The sequence below is a fragment of the Podarcis liolepis genome (assembly GCF_965112155.1).
Source record: "Podarcis liolepis genome assembly, chromosome: 10".
Classification (NCBI taxonomy): domain Eukaryota; kingdom Metazoa; phylum Chordata; class Lepidosauria; order Squamata; family Lacertidae; genus Podarcis; species Podarcis liolepis.
Genome location: NC_139562.1, coordinates 42618885 through 42636786, shown reverse-complemented (window position 1 = coordinate 42636786; position 17902 = coordinate 42618885).

The window sequence follows — 17902 nt, the reverse complement described above, 5'->3', positions numbered from 1 at the left end:
ACAGGGCAGGCGGTAGAGGAAGATGGAGCCAGGAGTATAAAATGTGTTTATTTCAGTACTTAAGCTTGATTTCAGGTCAGTGTGAAATAAATTGTTCAGGCTTCGCTTAAAAAAGGGGGGGGGGTTGAGAAAGATTTAAAGGAAATAACGCAGGTGTCCTTCTGGGTCTGAGTTCTAGGCCAAAGGGTCAGCAAAGGACAAAGGATGGACTCATCTGAGGAAGCTGGAGACTTGGGACAATTGAGGATTATGGAGATGGACGAGTGAAGGTCATAGGGCACCATTTTATCGCCAATGCTTCTAAACAGCTATATAAATCTGTTGGAAGCTTCATTAGGAGTTTTCGGGTGGGAAATCATCAGTATGCTGATGACACAGCTCTACTCTATTACATCTACATCAGGTGAGACTGTGCAAGCCCTGGACCAATGCCAGGATGCAGTGGTGGGATGGATGGGGGCCAATAAACAGAGTTTGAGTCCCGGTAAGATGGAGGCACAGTGGGTGAGTGGTTTCTGTGTTTAGGAGACAGGTACAGTGCCTATCCTCAATGGGGTTATCCTAAGGAAACAGGTCTGAAGTGTGGAGGTCCTTCTGCATCCATCTAGAGGCCCAAGTGGTCTCAGTGGCTAGGAGCACCTTCTATAAACTTCATCTGGTAAGACAACTGCAGCCATTCCTGGATCAAGATAGCTTGGTCTCTGTGCTTCATGCATTGGTGATCTCAAAATTACACTACTACTTTATGTGGGACTTCCCTTGTGTTTGGTTGAGAAGCTACAAATTGTGTAAAATGCAACAGTCTGGCTACTGGTGGGGGATTCCCATCAACAGTATATAGCACTTCTGCATAAGGATCTGCATTGGTTGTCTTAAATGTTAATGGACCAAATTCAAGGTGCAGTGGTACCTCGGGTTACATACGCTTCAGGTTACAGACTCCGCTAACCCAGAAATAGTACCTCAGGTTAAGAACTTTGCTTCATGATGAGAACAGAAATCATGCTTCAGCAGCGCACCATTAGCTAAAGTGGTGCTTCAGGTTAAGAATGGACCTCTGGAACGAATTAAGTACTTAACCCGAGGTATCACTGTATTGCTAGAAATATATAAAACCCTGAACAGGTTGGGACCAGTTAACTTAGGCACTGCCTTGCCCCATATAAATCTGCTCCATCATTACATTCAGCCAGGGAGGCACAGTTAAGGGTGCCATGTGATGTTTACCTTGCTTCTACAAAGCAGAGGACATTTAGTGTCTGCACACACGAAACCTATTGCCCATTACTCCTTAGCAAGAATCATTTCATTTCAGATGGCTACTTAAGTCTACTTAAGGATTTTTAAGATGTATAGCTCAACAATCAGTTATTGTGAATCATTGTCCAGGTATTGGCTAAGTATTTTTTGCAGTTTTATAGATATGTTATGTTCAACTAGATACTTTGTCCTGGACATAAGTAAATAAACAGGCAGGGATGTACAGGATTCAAAAGCAGAGCGATCAGAAAGGGGCGAGGCTATGAAGAGTCTAAGCAGAGGTGTTGCATGTCAAAGCAGAGTGCTGAATAGACAGGAGGGGACCAAGGTGAGAACAGAAGACAGGAGAAATTTGCGGTGCTCAGACTTAACATCCTGATTTTTTAGTGTTAGGTCTTGCGGGGGAGTCTCATATTCAGACATTTCTTCTGATCAGTTTCCTGACCTGCATATGTACTATGTCCAGCTTTTTATCTGTTGTAGAAATGCCTTAACAATGCTGATACCACCATCACAGAGTGCTTGTGAGCACAAAGAGTGCATTCCCTTCACCCCCCTTGAACAGCCACAGCCTAATTCACATCTGGTGAATCAGGAGCAATAACCAGATGGTTTCAAAGCAAGCTTGAGCCCTGCTGCTTTCTACTAATTGAGCAGTTAGGCTCAAAATACTCCTGACATACTCCATCAAGCCTTAATTTGCAGTAGGACTCAGCACCAGCGTTGACTTTGTTTCAGGATCGGGAATGGCACACACCTTTGTGAATTTTATGTATTTACATCTGCTGTATCCTGACCACACCAGTGCATGACTCAGTGCGCCTGTTTTGCATATGTAGGCCCTCTCCCTTTCTAAATGTTTCCCACTGACTATCTGCTTCACCTCATTGAGTGTATGTACAAATCACAAAGTACAGCAGGGATTTTGGAATTGTATGCCCACATGAAGTTCACTCTTGTACAGTTGTCACTGTCTGCCCACACTTATAACTCATGCAGCACCTATGGTAGCGGATGGAGGTAACAGCTGGACCTGAATGGTTTTTTTCATGGTGGAATAGGACTTATGCTTCATTGAAAAGCCTGGCATGTCTCTATTATTGGTTGCACAATAACTCACACAGGTCTCTCTCTCTCTCTCTCTCTCTCTCTCTCTCTCTGTCAGCTGCACCTGAATTATCCAAAGATCACAGGGCAATTTACAACAATATAAAATAGTTTCACTTTGAATTGTCCAGTTTTTGTGATTTTACTGGTCTTATCTCCTCCCCCCCTTAGTTAAAGCTATATAATATGTTAGGTGGGGGAGGGGTTTGAATCAAGACATGCTCAACTCCAGCATGACATCATGTGGAAATATACCTTAAAAAGGGTGCCTGGGACACTGCAAGCACGAAGTAAATGGCTAGCATGGAAGTGCCCAAAAATGAAGAATGCTGTGCACTCTTGAAACAAAAACCTGCTTTTTCTACAGTGGACCAGCAAGTATCCACCAAATTCTATGCATTTTAACTCAGAAGTAAATACCATTTTGTTCAATGAGTCTTATACTTTCCAGGTAGGATTGCAGCCTTACGGGAGACTTTACCAGAACAGAGTATTAATAGGACTGAATATATTACAGAACTCATAATTGAACTGACTGCAGACAGACATATTTAGATGCTTTCACAATTGCAACATACAATACCTTCCCAGTTTTAGTTAAATTGTAGCAAAAAAAAAGGATAAGGAGTCTTGTGGCACCTGAAAGACTTACCAACTTAATATGGCATGAGTGGATACAGTGGATAGGCAACTATCACGGGCGTGACTTCTTCCATCACTGCAACTTTGTGATGGGAAAAGCTGTGCCACTTAGTGAATTTTTCCACTAACAAAATTCTTAAAGCTGCGGGATCAGAGAATGTTCATTCATTGAGCTTGGTGATATTAGCATATGGATTATTTAGGGTTTCTTTGGCTCTTATATTGTAATTTGTAATAAATGGCGGCAGCATTGTGCTAGAGAAATTGATGGCTCAGTAAATAGTCTGTTTGGAAGATATATTTTTCTATGGCAATTGTGGGGCATCAAACATGACACGCTCACTTTTTCTTGGCAATGAAAATGTTACATATATAATCAGGACAGTAATTCAGTGAAGGACTCACAGTACCTTCCCTATTGTTCTTTACTTCCTGACTGATATTTTTAGAGCAGAGGCAGATTAGTGATTCATCAGGAAACGAGTTAGATTATAGTTTAATAGAGCCCCAGTGATACTATCACATTGCAGGGGATTCAGTTCTCCATGTAAGTTTAAATGAGATTCCCACCCATCTTTCTGTTTTCACTTGTTTCTTTTGTGTTAGCAAAAAAAGAGTAGTTTTCCACCCAGGGGACACAACAGTCAAGTAGAGAAATATAGGTAGAACCTCTTGGAACATCATAAGAAGAAAAGAAAAGAGAACAAGAATGTGGTATGGGGTGGAATGAAAAGTTGAAATGTGATTATACATTTTTTTGACATAAATATGAGTTTCTTTAAAGTATCAATTTCTCACTAGTTTTTCAACTCTTCAGGGACAAACCGTGATTCTTGCCTTAACACCACAAGGATTAATTATGCACACAGGGAGTACAGTGCATAGAGAAAATCAGAAAGTGGCATAAGATGCAAAACAGTGCATTTTAGTAGCTTTGGATAACAATGCTAAAGTGTGACACAGTCCTCTTCTGGGTCAAACTGCATGTTTTATGCAAATACCTCTGATGAAGCTTGACAGGGTTTGTTTCTTTAATGAAAGGAAGCATTGGAAGGATGCATTTTTGAATGAAGGCGTGGGGGTAGCCAGCGAGCCTGGCACTAGCATGGTCTCTGGGTGTTAACGAAAACCAAGTCGAAACAGATTTGCCTTGGGATGATCACAGGGCTACAAGCGACTGTTCTAGTCAGGTTTTGGGATAGTAATATCATAGGAGGATAAAGGGTAACTGGAGAGGTACTGTAGATGTTAGAGAAACAGAGCCTGAACAGTTATTTACAAGATGCTATACGCGACGGGGTGAGCTCCTGTTGCTCGGTCCCTGCTCCTGCCAACCTAGCAGTTCGAAAGCACGTCAAAGTGCAAGTAGATAAATAGGTACCGCTCCGGCGGGAAGGTAAACGGTGTTTCCGTGCACGGCTCTGGTTCACCAGAAGCAGCTTAGTCATGCTGGCCACATGACCTGGAAGCTGTACGCCTGCTCCCTCGGCCAATAAAGCGAGATGAGCGCCGCAACCCCAGAGTCGGCTACGACTGGACCTAAAGGTCAGGGGTCCCTTTACCTTTACAGCATAAGTTGGTAGCAGACATCATAGAAAAGGACTGGGAGACTGCCATGTCAGACTGAGCTGAAGGTCATGGGTTAGATATGAGTCAGTTCTAGATGACAAAGTATTGATTGAAAGAAAATTGCTGCATAAATTTGTTTTCTCAGTGTCTACAGTGCTATTCAGTCTGTGTAAAACACACTCATCTAAATCATAGGATACAAAATATTTACTGTGTTTCAGGATCAATACCTATATCATCCCAGTATAGTCCAAATTACTGCAATTGGAACTGCAGATATTACACAATAAACTGGAAGTGATTCATAAAAAAATATAAGATCAATGTGCTGGTGAGGCATGTATAATATAGAAACATGCTCGGTGTTTATGTGTACAGTTTAAATGCTAGAGAGCAAGGGAAAGGGGTAATGCCTTACATTTTGTCACGAGCTGTTAAGAATCTGACATATAAGATGAACTGACATGCAGTAACTTACCCACAACAATTGTTTCACATATTTCCATTTGCAAGTTCTGCTGCAGTTGCGCAGAAACATGAATTTATCAAGCTGAAAATTCAGAGTCTAATGGACTGAGTTCTGGGACTGGGTTGCAATATTCTTCTCCTTAGTAAACTTACTTTATGGTGAACAGCAGGTGTGGGAAACATTTGGACCTCCGGATGTTGTTGAACACGCTAATGGATGGGATGATGGGAGTTATAGTTCAGCAACAACTGGGAGCCCAAAGATTCCCACACCTGGTGTACAGCTTGCAGTTAGTACAGCTAGTACTAGAAAGCTCAGATGATGATAAGCAGCACCTTGTAAAGTTCCCTTGGCTGTAAACTTTTCCAGATATCGTTCAGTGTTATGCCATCATAGACAGTATTAGTTAAATGGCATGCCAATTGTGCAACAGCGATGGATGCACTGTCTAAGGAAAGCATCCCATTTCATCATGTACAAAATACAGCTCATCTGTCGCTCAGAAAATGCAGTATCTCTGCAACAGAAGAATGACCTCAAGATAGAAGGCACTAGACTATGCACAGCAAATGAGTAAGCAAATTTGCATTTGTTGTGCTAAAATCCAATTGATAATGCTTTGACAAATATCTACAAAAGACAGACATATCCTTGTGCAAGAACCTCCACATGCTTGCATTGACCTTGTCTCAGTTATGTCAGATTCAGTGGTAATATTAGGGGTGGGTGGGATGAATATGATATGATGTCATAAAACTCTTTCCATGTCAAATAGGTTTTTACAGTCACAAAACCTTGCCACTTGCAGCATGTCTCAGAAGAAAGAGGTGGAAAGCAGATATGGCTTGTTGGGCTCAATCAGCAGTTGTGGTTCCCACTTTGGCCATCTGCTACCAATAGGGTGTTTTTTTCCAGAGGAAGGGGAAGAAAGGGGGGCATTTTCAGAGGAGGCACATGCCCACCTTCACTCTCTAGTAACACCTACCGGTAAGTTTGGATGGACAGGTTCAAGACTTGAATGCTTATTGGCAGACAATAAACTCTGCGGCTTCAAATACACCGAAAGAAGTACAGTAGCTACATTTTCATATACGTACTCCTGTGGAGTCCTGAAAACATATTGAATAGGAGCAGTGGGTGAACTCTACCTTTCTTTCACTGTCTTTGAAACATTCCACCTTCTCTTGGCTGCAGACTACTAAGAAGCCACTGGCTGAACTGTAGATCCTTAAGATTTCCTCAGGAAGAAAGCTCAGTTGGCTCTGTGGCTCTTACTCGGCAAAAAACCCCAACCCCTACTTGTTACTGTGTGGAAAGTTCACCTTTTAAAACTTGCTGGATCAGTTTCTATCTTTATCCAAAGCTTATCAAATGCCTCTTCTTTTCATTGGTCTCTCTGATCTGGGAACTGTCGTATCGTGTGCTGCTATCATAAATTATTAATTGGTGTTATAATTCAGTAGGCTCTATTTTTGAAGTTTGATTAATTCACTGCCTTTTTGCTTTATTATTTTAACTGCAGTGAGCTATGCTCAGATTAATATTTAGCATTGAAATCTCAGCCCTCTGGCATCACATCTCAAACTGAGTTCAAAGATTTATTGTTTATTTAAAAGATTTATATCCCATCTTTTCATTGAAGTGGTCCTTAAGGTGGCTTACAACTGAAGAAACTACACAGTGGAATAAAAAGCTTTTTAACTCCTCTCTTGGTGGTAGAAAATTTGTTTGTTGTCTTACAGAACGGTATATAAGTTAAAGGCAATCTGGAGGGTTTCCTAAAATAGTTCACCGTCCAAAATTTAAATGCTAATTTTCTCTGAATATTCTCTTGAGTATTCAGTTTGAAATAGTGGAGTCTTTCATATTGAAGTTTATTCTCAAATGGAGCTTTGTATTCAAGTCAAATTTCATTTTACATAGTTAAGAATAAAAAGATTATATTTCTATGCATGATTGCCCACTTCGTATCATGGACTGGTGACACACAACATGATATGTCTTACTCCATAAAGTTCAAAAGTGAGGGACCTTTGGCCTTCCAAATGTTACTGAATTAGACCTCGGCCCCAGAAAGTATGACCAGTGGCCAGAGATGAGGGGAGTTGTAAGTCATCAACATCTGGAGGGCAAAAAGTTCCCCACACATTGCATACATGGTTCTCTCTAGCCCTTTTTTAGCACAACAATCTATGTGGTTGGTTAAGCTGAGATAGGGTAGGTTAGTTAGAGTCTTCGCAGATGTGCTCACTTAGTAAGTTATGGCATAGGATCTATGCCATATACACCTTGCACTTGAAGCAGTGGTCTCCTTTGTGTACATTAGTATACTAGAATAAAATAGCTGTTGCATTAAGATTCACCTTATCCTAATGCATTTTTAAGGTGTATCGTCTGCCTGTAATAAAGCTAATTGATGTTACTCAGCATCCTTATGCGGTACATCAGAAATGTCAAGGATGGCAATTCTTTCTGACTCACTCTGGCTATCAGATACCTATGCTGATAGAAAATAACCCTGCAGGAATCTATTTTTGTAGCCATGGAGAGAAGCAAAATAAGCTGGAAGGGGCCAAGCAGGTACACACCATAGAAAAGCCTTCCTCACTCATGCACTCAAGATGTGCTGGACTACAACTGTAGTCCTAACTGCTGTGCAAGCAATTTTCTGCCCATTGTGACCACACATATACAGAGAGCCAGGGAGGCTGTTTGGCAGGACAAAATCAAAGCGAGGGGTTCGTTCACTTCTAGTCCGCACAATATTGGCTCTGCAAATGTATTATTGTGTGTGAACCCTATTGGTTCCAGTCTATCATCAATTTGGATTTGCCAGTTACCGTATTTTTTGCTCTATAAGACGCACCAGACGACAAGACGCACCTAGTTTTTGGAGGAGGAAAACAAGGAAAAAAAATATTCTGAATCCCAGAAGCCAGAACAGCAAGAGGGATCGCTGAGCAGCGAAACCAGCGATCCCTCTTGCTGTTCTGGCTTCTGGGATAGCTGCGCAGCCTGCATTCGCTCCATAAGACGCGCACACATTTCCCCTTACTTTTTAGGAGGGAAAAAGTGAGTCTTATAGAGCAAAAAATACGGTACTTTTTCTGGACCTCTACCGGTCCTCAGTTTGTTATTATGGATCTGCATATGTATTCTGCAAGGGTGAAGGGGTGGGGGGAAGTAAGGAGAAACCACTATTACTTTATTGACCCATATGATTAAAATAACAAACTACAGCTCACATTTTAAGTGTTTGGAGGTTTCAGAAATCTCCAAAGACAAAAGCAAGCAAACTCTGGGATCACTTACACAAGGAAGAATATTGGGTAGAATTCAACTTAAGGAGATTGTTCCATCAGTGAAAGCATTTCTGCTTGCCCAATGGACAAAGAATATATTTGAAATAAGATGCTTAAATCATTACTGAAATAAATACCTGAATGTGTTGGGTACTGTCCTGGCTAGGAGCTTCCTTTGCTCCCATTCCCTTCCTTTGCTACAGAGGAGGAAGGTGCAAATTGAGGGGAAAGGGAGGAGCCAGAGCTGACCAAGGTATTTTGCTGCCTGAGGCAGAGTAGCAAATGGTACCATGTCCCCACAGCAAATGAAGGTGCATAGTACCTCAGCCCAGACCAAGTTATTTGGGCACCTGAGCCAGAAAACCCCACAATCATCCTACTCCCTGGCAAGGAAGTACAATAATTACAGTCTAAAGAGCTTGACAATTTGCTATCCTTTCATGTCGTCCAAAATCTGCTGCCTAATGTGGATGCCTCACCTTACCTCACAGTAGGGCCAGTCAGGATTACCTTGCAACTTTCTATGGGGAAAGCCTCAATTTTCTCCCTCAAAAGAGCTTCCAAGGCAGCCGTTGAAATAAATAAATGAATGTTTTCCAGGCAAGTCGAAATGGGTTCACTGTCACTGCTCACCAGTCAGCTTGCAAATTGTGGACTATGTTTCTTTTTGACAGATATCTGGAAATCAGAAGAAAGAAGGTGTTTTGTTTTCTGAGAATTATCTTAAAAAGAGCTGAGATCCCACAGAGAGTGTGAAGAGAAAGCTCACGCTGAAAATAGTATTTAGAGACAGTGGTTGTGTGTAACCAATCAATGATGCACACACCGTCCCTGGCCTGGGAAGTGTTTCTCTTCTCCCACTCCTGCATGTACAGTACCAGACAGCCTTAAGGTTTTTAGAAGAACTAGTGATATTCCAGTATGGGTTAAAATTGAATGGGAGAGGGAGAGAGATGGCACTGTAGGACCCCCTCTGCTGCAAGACCAGCAATTTTTGGCTTATCACCTTGAAATCACTTAATTGTACCTGGTCAAACTTTGAAACGTAAGGAACAGTGTCTTGAGTTTGCCTATTTTCTCCTCCTGTTCAATCCCTTTTCCTTTTGTGCCATGTCTCTTAGATTGTCACTCTGAGGGCAGGGACTGTCTCATGACTGCCATTTATAAACCGCTTTGGGAGTCCTTATTCCAGAATAAACAAATGCATAAATACAATCTGACAGACCACTGAGACAAAGCAACAAAGCAGGGCATTACATCTTCATGGTCTCAGTGCCAATGTAAAAAGCAGATTTTTTTTTAATTTGTTTGTTTTATAGACAGTGCCTCTGGAGATATTCTGTGCATTGGGCTACCTAAGCCACAGGTTGCAAGGAGTTTGCACATCTGGGGAGACAATTTATAAGTGATATAACAGAAGCCTATGCAATTAATGCCTTCAGTAAAGCTATGCTATTATGTCTACTAAAATCATCAAATGGCCTATAAAGGAAATCAAGCATCTGTCAAATGGCCATATTTTAAAATCTGGGCATGTTCTTACAACAACCAAGGAAGTAATGGATGGATGAAAGGCTTGACTTTCCCGCACAGTTGTATTATAAAAATATTGAATTTTTAGTGATAGGACTCAAGAATAGGTATATTTGCATTTGGCATAGCTTTTGCTTTTAAATATGAAAGAATGATGATCCTATACAGTGGTACATCAGGTTAAGTACTTAATTCGTTCCGGAGGTCCGTTCTTAACCTGAAACTGTTCTTAACCTGAAGCACCACTTTAGCTAATGGGGCCTCCCGCTGCTGCTGCGCCACCGGAGCACAATTTCTGTTCTTATCCTGAAGCAAAGTTCTTAACCTGAAGCACTATTTCTGGGTTAGTGGAGTTTGTAACCTGAAGCGTATGTAACCCGAGCTACCACTGTAGTAATATGCTATCATCCAGCTGTGATACTAGCTTCTGAAATGAATTCATAGTGTGGTGGCAAAATGTAACTGTGTTCCTTTTGAATGATTACTAATAATTATGAGAGAGAAGAACTTACTATTAGGATCTCGCACAACAATGCATGCACTTTATTTAAAAAATGTGTTCACAGTAACACAATCATATTATTATATGTATTTCCTATAGTTTTATAGCAGTTATTTGCTGATTGTATTAAATATATACACCCACCCACACACCCCTTTTGTTTCTTCTTTTACAGATAACCCCAATTATAAAACTCTCTTTTTAGGCAAGAATATACAGAATACATTATTTTGGCATTCCTCTGTCTTGGCCTACTTAGCAGGCATATGAATAATAGCTGCCTTTCTCTCTAGAGCTATTTTTTGTAACTGAGTATTCTGGGAACTAGTATTAAACTTAGCAATCCACAAGCACCATAAAAGCCTTGCACTCCGCAACAGATACATCACTCTCTGAAACTGGGTGCATCAAACAATCTTACAGCTAGGGTTGCTTCCCCACGGATTCTTTCTCAAAAGTTGCCATGTTTAGCTCATTCGCTTTTTATGGAGTATGCAAACATTGCTATCAAACCATTACAGTTCCAGTGTTTTCTGTGCTGAACTCCTGTGTTATTTGTGTGTGCAATAAAACACAATTGTAGCATTAGCCTGTCCAGTGCAGGCAGCAAGCTGTTAGTTTCAGAGCTCCTGTACCTTTCAGAGCTCCTGTACCTTGGATTAGAAGTCTCCTGTTTGCAGGTTCGGCCCATTCTAATGAGCAAAGAAACAAATTCTTGGTGATGGCTGGTGGATTACTGATGAATAGTCTTTTTATTGTCAACGGAATAATTTCTCTTAATTGTTGTAGTGTAAAACCTAGGGTCATCCCAAGGAAGCTGAATAGTGTTGATAGTGTGAGTTTCAGGACAGCCAGAATTGAGTACTTTTTCTCACAGCACATAGCTGTGAAATTCACTACCACATGATGTGCTGAGTGCAATCGCCTTAGATAGCTATAAAGGTGGATTAGGGCAATTAAAAGGCTATATATTGCTGCTGTATGCTATATATCACTACCCCAACCATGATCAAGAGAAATAAAAATAGAATAGGCAAGAACTGCACAGAGGAAACTTTTAAATGACTGTTAGAAAGGACTTCTGCTGAATGGGACTTACTTTATTTTAGAAAGCTCTTGAACATGGGGAAATGAATCAGATAATACCATCTTTATTAAGTGCTGTGTTGAATGCTCATATTATGTATTTATAATATTTCTAACCTGCCTTTCAAGATCCTTATAGCATAGGCCCATTCCAGCTAATTCAAGCAAAGCAATGCTTCAGCAGTGCTAAAGGTCTCCAGCGTGGAAGAACAATCTGGTTCTATCACTTCTGATCAGGAGAAACCTGATAAGAAAAATGCCCAGTCATCTGAAGCAGCTGAGAAATAAAATAATATGTGGGTGTACTTCTAGCAAGCATTATATAAACTGCTTGTGCACCTGCAGTCATATTAGGTAAAGAAGAGGGATCAAAGCATAAAATAAAACAGTTACTATAATTACAGCACAGTTCTCTCTACAGGGTTGTCCCACACTGGTGAGGTAATATCAGGAGGGGCTATGGAGCAAGCCAGTGATGCCTTCAGGTGTTGTGGAGCACAACTCCCACCAGCCCCAGCCAAGATGGTGAATGGTCAGGGATAACAGGGGAGCTATAGCACAACAGCATCTGAAGGGCAGCACATTGATATCACATCACTGGAGTCTCGCTATCACTTCAGAGGACAAATCCTCTTTGGAGCAGTGGTAAATTCTGAAGCGCCGTTGCTCTTCATGGCAATCCCCACAGCTACACCCTTCCTAAGAATACACAACAAAAAATGAACTTTTGACCAATGCAGACATGCTGGCTTCAATACCAAGTAAGATGTCTTTTTGTTTATAGGTTTTATAGCCGCCACCCCCTGCCTCATTCCACACACATGGGCTCTTGTAGCAGGTCAGCACAAAGGCAATGAACAGATACAACAAATACATTTTAAAACCAATAGTCACAAAGCATTACAGTCATTCATTCTGAGCACACTGTTTCCCAAAGGCCTGCTAAGACAGAGGCCTTCAGTTGCCACCAAAAAATATTCAGAGTCGGGGACAACCAAAGCTTACAGTGGGGAGTTTTCCAGATCTGGAGTGTTATTGCTAAGAAGGCAGTAGAAGGGGTTGGGGAGGGAATGAGTTATTTGAGCAATGCTTCCAGTAGTAGATAGGTAGCCGTGTTGGTCTGCCATAGTCAAAATAAAAAAATTCCTTCCAGTAGCACCTTAAAGACCAACTAAGTTAGTTCTTGGTATGAGCTTTCGTGGTATCTGAAGAAGTGTGAGCTTTCGTGTGTGTGTGAGCTTTCGTGTGAGCTTTCGTGGTATCTGAAGAAGTGTGCATGCACACGAAAGCTCATACCAAGAACTAACTTAGTTGGTCTTTAAGGTGCTACTGGAAGGAATTTTTTTATTTTGAGCAATGCTGTTCAACAGCAATAGACACCAACGAAGAAACAGGAGTATGCTGAATCCCATTTGTCTTGAGACACATTTTAAGATACTTTCTTGCTCTTTGTTAGGCATCCAGCCCTTTTCAGTTATGATGAACATGAAGTAGCTGACTGTATTGAACACTTCACTGGCTAGTTAAGCATGCAGATAATTGTGGGATTTTAAACACCACCACCCCATATGTGCTGCAGGTAAACCCTACGAAAGCCCATTTAATTAATTGATTGTAGCAAATCATGTAGAAGACTTTTTGCTGTATTTTAAGCAAACATTACATCCTTAATGCTTAAGAACTGAACATGTAATCCCTCATTACACAAACACTGCCTTTAGTTACTCAGATATTAAAATTTAATTTTCGTATAAAATCCTTCATTATTCATTTGCAAAGAGGCATTTGCTTAATTAGAGTGAGTTGGTTCAGGCACAGCAAGTGTAAGGATTCAGTTGAAGATCTTCAGAATATTCAGCTATTGCTGAATCTCCCTCCCTTGCATTAGAGCAATAGAGGCAAAATTAATTTGTTTATGCTGCATTCAAAGCTTTTACAATCTCTATTTAAAAAGCAATATACAGAGATACTGTACAGGGAAAAGTAGTACAGGGCAATTACGTAAGTCTCAAATAGTGGCTGAAACCTGAGACCTAAACTAGATTTTATAAGGTCTGAACTAGTGCCCTAAAACTAGAGGTGAAGAGAACAATAGCTCCTTATCTCCTACCCATATTTCCCCAATAATGTTTAGTTGAAGAAGCTTCATGTTATGGTGACATCATTGCACTCAGAGCTCCCTGCACAAGTAGCAGCCAGTGAGGTGGAGTGGGAGAATTTTGAATGTAATGACATGCTATGTTAATGGGGAAGCATTCTATCAGACTGTGTAGCAAGGGAGAGAGTGGAAGTAGAGCTATTCCATTGACTTGGGGCTTGGCTTTTCCTAAATGGTCACCTGGCTACAGACATTCCATGAGGCTGCAGAGCAGGGGGAGATATTGAAATTTTGTACATATTTCTTGGCTGGAGAACTGAATTGCAGAATTCATATAAGAATGAATTTCGAAAAATGGTTGTGTTTTGGGTCTCGTGTTGTTTCCAAATATGAGAATTGGATAGATTTGCCTTTATATGTTAACTGAATGGAATTTCTCATCCCTAAGTGTACACCTGTAAAAATACCATATATATGCTGAATAATTATCTTATCATACTTTGCAATGTAGAGCAGCTGATGTTTCATCTCAGCTTCCCCTCTCCAACCTATCCCTGCTTAACTGAGAAGCAGAAACTCATACAAGCTGAGCAAAGGGAGAGGATTGTGGGGAGCAAAAATGCAGTTGAACACTCTGCACACCCAAATGAGCAATGAAAAAGCCAATGGAGCATTTTAGGTAGACTTTTGGATGCGAGTGTATTGCCATTAGCATTTAATTCCTGTTTTTGTTTTTAAGTTCTGAATATTTACAGAGCATCATGGTGATTTGCGGGGAACTGCCACGAGGGCTTATTAAACCAATCATCTGGAAATCCCTCTGATGAGTTCCATTTAGGAGGAACATGGCCTACTTTTCTAGCAGGATAGCCAAGGATTTGGGGAGCTGGGTGGGCAAAAATTAAGATGAACCCAGATCTTCTATTACAAACGGGGGGGGGGGATTGGATTCAGTTAGCATTTAAAGGCGAATGTATTTAATTTTCCTTTCTCAAAACAATATGTGAACTGAAAAAAGTTATCTTTCCTAAGTTGTCTGAATTTCTTAATTCAGTTCTCCTACTAATGGGTTAAAAAATGCACATACTAAGGCAAAGTGTGCATAAAAATGCATGTATTAGTGAAAATGATTTGCAAAAAAATGTGTATATTAGGCGAAGTCACATACAAATATGAGTATATTAGAAATTTGCATTAAAATGCTGGTGAGTATTTTAAAAAAAAAGAATAAATCACAATTGGATGTGCAAACATGGAGTGCCAAAACTTCAGATTAGAAAAGTGAAAAACAAAGAGGAACCAAAATTGACAGATTCACCCATCCTTAACTACCAATCACCCATAGGATGCCTTCATGTTGAAATCTGTAGCCCAAAGTTTAAGAACCATTGTTCTAATGCAATCTAATGAATTTCACAGGGGAAACTAAGCTCACATCTCCTCTCCCTAGGATTACTCTCATGGGTTGCTGAAATGGTTGTTGCCGTATGTGGAAAATTGCTGGGTTATTTGTGTTCTAAGAGGCCTCTTCTTACAATTCCAGAATTATGAGGAGCTTTGCAAAATCATCGTACATTAATCTTACTTTTATCTCATTGAAAATGCATTTAGCATGAAAGGCTTTACCAGCTGCACAGTTCCCCTTCCAACTGTTAACATTAAAAGATTTTGACAGAGCCCTGTCATGGACACAGTTCAGCCTGAAGCATCTTTCAGCAGCCACATCCTCTATGGACTCCTGTTAAACATTTGCATAGCTTTTTTTTGGTAGAGGAAAAATCAGTGTTGCTCCATTGACACTGGAAGCAGCAGCACAGCTAGGTAGTTTTAGACCCTGGATTTACGTGGCCTTGAAGGGGAGGCCCCTTAGACAGCCATCTATATGTCCGGTTTTGAAGTGCACAGTTAACGCTAGTTTTTCCCATTGTTGCCAAGCAAAGAAGAGTTGGGCCCAAGGTGTTCAATACCTCAGAATTAGGCGTTCTTCTTTCCTTCCTTATTCAGATATCAATTAACAGACCATTAGGTGTGAGCAACATAGCACAGCATTTATTTATAAATGCTGGGTGTTGGATTTTTTTTAAAAAAAGCATACAGTATGTGTATTTTTTTCAAGTATAAACAACCATGTACAACCATGGAAAATGGCAACAAAACTTGTCCACTTGTCCTCTTGCCAGTAGTATCCATTACACTCCACCCCAATCTTCCTAGTGAGAGACTCCAGAAGTTCCATGTACTTTACCCAGCATTCACCTTCCTTGGAATGAAGGTCAGTGGAGACTGTGGTGTCTTCAGGATGTATGGTTTTATTTACACATATATACAAAGTGAACATCAGATGGGAGTATTAACACAGCATTAACACCCCAAAGGATCTTGCTTTGAGAGCCAGTGTGGTGTAGTGGTTAAGAGCGGTAGTCACGTAATCTGGGTAACCGGGTTCGCGTCTCCGCTCCTCCACATGCAGCTGCTGGGTGACCTTGGGCCAGTCACACTTCTGTGAAGTCTCTCAGCCCCACTCACCTCACAGAGTGTTTGTTGTGGGGGAGGAAGGGAAAGGAGATTGTTAGCCGCTTTGAGACTCCTGAAGGGGAGTGAAAGGCGGGATATCAAATCCAAACTCTTCTTCTTCTTCTTCTTCTCCATTCGTCACAGCTTTGGACCCAGCACAGAGCAAGGCATGTCTCTTATGTCTGCAGCTCCTAGCATTCAGCTTTTCAAGTGAACGCTGAGAAAAGAGGGAGCTGTGGACCTCTAGGGCATCTGAGAAGGAATTATACGACTACAAGGTCCTTTGTTTAAGCCTTTGTTAGACTGAAGGAATAATTCAGCCAGAGCGTAAAATTAAAGGCTTCCTTAACTGGAGTGTCACACTTGCACAACAAGCCTGCTTCCCCAAAAGAATTGGGCATTTTCAGATGGGGAAAGGAATGGGAAAATACACTGAACAAAGTGTGCACAACCCTTGCTTGACACCATGTCATCTAACCTTCCTGCAGACAGAAATAAACAACTCATCTGGACATGACCAGAAAGAGAGATAGAGATTCCTGATATGCGGGCCATTAACAAAAAGCTGCTTATGGGATGCTTTTGCTTTTGCAGCTGCCATAGAAAGATCCTGGAATTCATGCTTTTAATTTTGACTTCACATGTTGTGAATAAAGCCGACGGGGTGTGTGTGTGTGTGTGTGTGTGTGTGTGTGTGTGTGTGTGTGTATACAGAGAGAGAGAGAGAGAGTGAGAGAGAGAGAGTGTGCTATCCTGAACCACAGTTCAGTCTCTCTTGTTTTAAATGTCAGGACTTAGTAATAAAAATGTATAAATAGAATTCACCAGGATAGATCATAGAGGAGAGCAAAGGGATGGTTTCTATTTGCTTGAATTCTCACATTCAGTTGAGTGATATTGCTGTCAGTACGCCTTTCAACCGATCGCAGCAACTGGGCTCAATAACTGGTTCTGCCCCAACTGGGCTAAGTGACTGGAGCACTTTCAGAGACCTTCCAATCCTGGAAAACAGATCCCAGTGCACTGGACCCACAACTGTGCATTGTGAGCACCAGACTCATGCAGAGTATAAATAATGCGGAAGCTAGCTGTGAAGCATAACTCCTTTTATTTCTAATAGCTACTACAAACTAAAGAACTACTGGCTTGCATGAGTGTTACCTCTCCCACACATCCATCTAGTCACTACATAGATAAGACTCTCTCCACACACAGAGCCAGGCAGTCAGGCAGGAGCGAAAGAGTAGAAGAGCAGTTTCCGCCCCCTCCTTTCTCAAAACATCAGATCGGGAGATTCTGTCAATGGGAGGGGTGAAAATATCAACAATTGCTAGCACCTGCCATTCACTCCCGAGACATCCAGAAGGCAGCACAATCTCATATTATATTTCCATACATGTTGAATATTCACTGCCCAACAGAACAAATCCCAAATGGGCAAGGCCATACATTGTTCTGATCATCATGATGGAACCAAGAGTGGGAAGCTCTTGCCATCTAACAGTCCCAATCACTGTGAGGTTATACAGCTCTATTTAGAGAAGGAGCGACTGGTTACATATTGCATAAGCAACCCCTGATGCAGAGCAATAGCCTTGGAAATTAATGCTCAGTGTGGGTGGTGTGTCATGACAACAGCTGCATGGATCACTAGGTCTCACCTTCTGTGTATTAGCATATCCACAGATCTCAGGGACAAAGTGCCATTTGCACACATCACAATGCATGTTTCTGTTTTTGTTTAAATGGAAAAGCAGCTTTGGTAAGGTGCCTTTCTTAAATAAAGGAAGAGAAGGGAAACAGTAGAGTGTAACCCTTTC